Here is a 4649-nt window from a genome sequence, read left to right on the forward strand (position 1 = left end):
ATTCCTTATGGTTCCAAGGAGAAACTTTTGTGGGCTGATGAAGGAGCCACCAGTGTGTTGGGATTGCTGTTCTTACCTGGGTAGCAGGGTATGTAATGGGGGAAGTCCCAAAGCTGTCCTAGGAAGGAAAAAGGTACTATGTACCCTGAGGTATTGTGTTAAGTGCTTCACAAATATCTCACTCCATCTCATTGCAGTCTTGTAAGACTGGTGCTATTATGATCTCTGTTTTTCAGTTGAGGAAACTGAGGTAAACAGAGGTTAAACGACTTGTCCAGCTAGGAGGTAAAGTGGACAGAGTGCCAGACCTGGAGTCAGGAAGATGAATCTTCCTGAGTTCAAATCCAGCCTCAGACACATACTAGCTGTGTGACCCCGGGCAAGTCACTTAACTTAATTTGTCTCAATTTCTCATTTGTAGAATGAGTTAGAGAAGGAAATGGCAAACCATTCCAGCATCTTTGCCAAGAAAACTCCAAATGGGGTCACAAAGAAACAGAAATAACTAAACAGCCAGTATCACACAGTGAGTGTCTGAGGTCATATTTGAATTTATGTTTTCCTTACTCTGGGGCCAGAGTTCTATCTGCTTCACCAGCTAGGTGCATCTCTGCACTGAAAACCTTCTACAGTGATTAATTATATCCTTGTGATGCAATTCCCATAAAATTCAAGCTTTAGGCTTGAACATATTTTCTGAGGAACTCATATTACAAAGGATAGATTTTTTGGGGGGGGAGAGGGAAAGGCAAGGCAATTGGGGTTAAATGACTTGCCCAAGGTTACACAGCTAGTAAGTGTGTCAAGTGTCTGAGGCCTGATTTGAACTCAGGTTCTGCTGACTCCAGGACTGGTGTTCTATTTACTGCACCACCTAGCTGCCCCTAGATAGTTCTTTTAAAGAGAAAAAGTGCTGGACTTTGGTGGTGGCCAGAGGATCTAGATTAAATCACTACTCGGCTGATTATTGGCTGTCTAATCTTCATTTCCCCTCTGAAACTATTTCCTCATTTGTAAGATGGAGGGTGGAGGCCTCTTTGGAATAGTCTTTAAATGCTACAATCATTCAATTCAACAAACATTTATTGAATGCCACTAGTGCCAATTGTACAGGCACTATTCTCACCACTGAGGATGCCATTCTCCTTCAAGGATTTTATGTTCTGTGCAGGGGATCCAACTTCTATACAGATTAAATAAATACAGCTTAAGTAGGAAAGAAGCACTTGAGAAGTACTGGGATCAGAAAAGGCTTCCCCCAATGGAGATGGCATCTGAGATAAGCCTTGAAGGATGTGACTATTCTAAGAGATGTATTCCAGGTATGTAGTGTAACCAATATGGAATGCTGATCTCTGAGGCAGCAAAGGGCCAGTTTGAATGGTATGTAGTTTATGAAATAAAGCAATTTGAACTCTTGTCTCCAAAGGTAGATTGTGAAGGACTTTGAATACCAAACCAAGGAATTTGTATTTTATTCTAGAGGCAATAGGGAGTCACTGAAGCTTCTTGAGCTTTAGGATTATGACAAGATCAGACTGTAGACCTTAATAAATATGTACAGAGTGAACCAAAAGCCTTAGGGCAGTTTTATGTATTGAAGCCTAAAACTGGACTAAGACTTTTGGGATATCCTGTACATTCTCTTTTCAAAAGCAATAGTCTAGAAAATCTGAGACAAGCAATTTCTGTGAGTTTGGCTCTACCTTATTCTGTGGCCACTGGATAGCCCTTAGCTCATAGTTTAGCCCAAAGTTGGAAGAGAAAATATGTTCAGGTGAAACCCTTGTTTTGCTTCTATAGCCGCTGAATTTTCCCTATGGCTTCCTTTCCCAATCTTAGAGCAACATTCTACATTCAAGTGGTAGGTTAAGAGCTGGTAGGTGTTTGAAGCCTGTTTGATATTGTACTTGCTTGTTACCACATTGGGGGCATCAGATACCTGTACTGATTTTTGCTTGATTAGTTCATCCTAGAGCAGGATTAGCTTAGTAAATGGGACAACTTGTGGTCTGAAATCCAATGTTTTAACAAGCCATTCTTTACTATCTTCTCACCAAGAGAAGAGAAGAAGGGAGTTTTGTGAATCTTCTCTTGGATTTCTCCACTCCATCTTCCTTCTTACAAATCTTGCACCCCCTTCTCAGGTCCATTTTCATTCCTTATCTCCTCTAACTGCCTACAAACAATCATAATTCAAGCAGTGATCCCCAAAGTTTTAAAGCCCCCACCTCCCTTATCTCCTGAATCATCTTGCTGCTGATTCATTGGAGGATATCGGGAAATACACTATTGAAAATGTAGCCCTTGCTAGGGAAAAAGAAACAAACAGCTTCATTCAAGGATTTTGGAGTTGGGATTCCCCTTTTAAATTACTCAAAGGTGTAGATAAAGGCGTACAATTTGCAGTTACAGCCCAAGAAGAGAATCCCAGTTGTTTTTAACAATGAAATTCCTGGATTGTTGGAGAATTCCTACATGAAGCTTTAAATATTTTCCATGTCAGCTCTATTCCGTGCTACCTTTGTTTTCCAGCCTGCTTGCCTTCCTTCCCTTGAACAGCTGGACACATCACTATTCCATTTTTCTATTGGTTGTGACTGAAGTAGCTTGAGGTCAATTATTTCTCGAGCAATTGACAAAGAATCTGGAGGAAGAGGAAAGTGACATTGTCCCTTAGACAACACTGCTCTCTTCCTCCCCCCTCCCTACCCTTGTGTGAGAGGAGGGCATTCCCTTCCTTTTGCCTAGAGCCCAGCATGACTGTGGCAATGAATTCTGTGGAGTGCATGTGCAACATATGGTAAGTGGGGAAAATATTTATATTCATGGTAAAAGAGGAGAAGATCTGAAAGAAAGCCTCTCTTCGGAGAATTCCAGTTAGAGAGATGGACACTTCATCTCCTCCTGTCTTTTATATGGATATAACAGGGAACCTTTAGAGCCCTTTTTTTTTTTTTTCTCCTGGCCTCTTGGGTGATTGGACCTATAAAAGTATGCCCTCCTTCCCTTCTCCCTTCCCCACCACTAAATGCAATACCTGCATTTAGAAAATTAGAGCCCTCCTGGGCCCCCACCCACTCACCCATTGAATCATTTGCTGGGAGGCCCACGCCAAGCCCGTAGCAGAGTCTGAGCTTCCAAGCTTTCCCAGAGCCTGGCCAGGGCTCCAAACTGTTCCTCCCCTCCCCCCTCCTCTGCCCCTGCAGACCCAGAATTCAAAGAAGCTCTCTCTGGCAGGCAGGGCTTTCAGCCTGTTGGCGTTTCTTCTCGTTATTGTTTTGACAGGGAGACAAGGTAATGCAGAGCACACATGCAGAGTGGGCATTTTGGGCTACAAGTTCTTGAGGAAGACATAAATAATTAATCGGTGTTAGATTACTTTCTGATGAGTCACATGAAACCTCCAGTTCCTTTCATCAGTGTTTCCCAGACTGTATTATGCAAAATAGCTCCTTAAGCAAGTTTAAAAGGCCCTCTTTTAGTCCCCCAATTGACCAAACTCTAGGTTCTCGCTATCATGGGAGATCTGAATCTTAGCCACCATTCATTCCCTTCTATGTCTGTCTTCACATACATACAGAACATACCTTCGGCAATTTCTTACATTCTTTCCCAGTGGAGCAACTGTTTGCCTTCATTCTTCAGTACACTCAGTGGCACCGTCCAAGAATACTCTCCAGGGCTAGGAGGCTTTTGTAAATTCGTAGAGGGGGTGGGGCCCATTTCCTTGGTCTTTAGATTTGATGGAATTGTGGGGTGCCTTGTGTGCGCATGAATACAGGCACTATCATGGTGGGTGCAGTGTCACAGTTTTCTCAGTCCCTCATTTATTCTTGGAGTAGCTGGAAGAAATCAGCATGGACAGAAAGAGAATAAAATGGATGACTGTGCTGGTAGCTTATTGGCAGTTCCAATTTCTCCCTGTGGCTTTTTGCAGACAAAGCCCCCCGAGTACCTGGGTGGGGTGGAGGCCTAGGCAAGGCCCAAAGCACTGGTGTTTCTTCCCAGGGCAGTGGCGGGGTCCCAGTGGGGTTGGCCTCTTAGAACAACACACAGAACTGAGCAGATCAACTGGACACAGGAAAACCCTTTAATGGGTTCTTTTGGATAAAAGAGCCTGAGCTACCTTTCTTCTCCTATAATGGCCCCTGAGGCTGATGTCTTAAAGAGGAAACAAAAGGATTTTTTTTTACATCACACAAGTGGGGCAGGAGCACAGTGGGTGAAAGAGGCACTTGAGTAAAGCAGTACTGCCTGGGCTCTCCAGTGGAAAAGGAAAGGACTGCAGCATGGAAGGGGAGGCAGCAGGCTGGGGGAGGGGCGCAGCTGGGCCCAACTTCTGCTTTGCTCTGTGGCCTCTGTTATTAAACTCTTAACCCCTTCACTTCTGCTGGGAGGCGGCCTATGGGTTTCCAGCTGGGGTTTTCTCCTTTTGAACATTGGAGCAGGTAGGCATAGATGTAGAGTTGGGAGGGTTGAAGACAATGGAATCCACTGAAAGGCCTGACCTCTCTTAGATTCCACCTTCTTTACTTCTGGGCTATCCCCTGCCCCCTCCCCCATAACCTTTAAAGTAGAGATAAAAGGAAATGATTAAGGGGAAGGAAGGAAGGAAGGAAGGAAGGAAGGAAGGAAGGAAGGAAGGA

General features: G+C 44.0%; 1 long non-coding RNA gene across 1 annotated transcript in view; it reads left to right on the plus strand.

The window, feature by feature from the left end:
• Positions 1–3596: 3596 nt before the first annotated feature.
• Positions 3597–4649, plus strand: part of LOC138170582 (uncharacterized) — a 149509-nt gene continuing 148456 nt past the window's right edge. The window contains exon 1 of the long non-coding RNA XR_011170670.1: positions 3597–4451. This is a non-coding gene — a long non-coding RNA (uncharacterized lncRNA). The remainder of the gene's footprint in view (positions 4452–4649) is intronic.

This window comes from Petaurus breviceps, unplaced genomic scaffold (genome assembly GCF_028583685.1).
Source record: "Petaurus breviceps papuanus isolate PSGF00001 unplaced genomic scaffold, PetGlider_PUasm1.0 38, whole genome shotgun sequence".
NCBI classification, from domain to species: domain Eukaryota; kingdom Metazoa; phylum Chordata; class Mammalia; order Diprotodontia; family Petauridae; genus Petaurus; species Petaurus breviceps.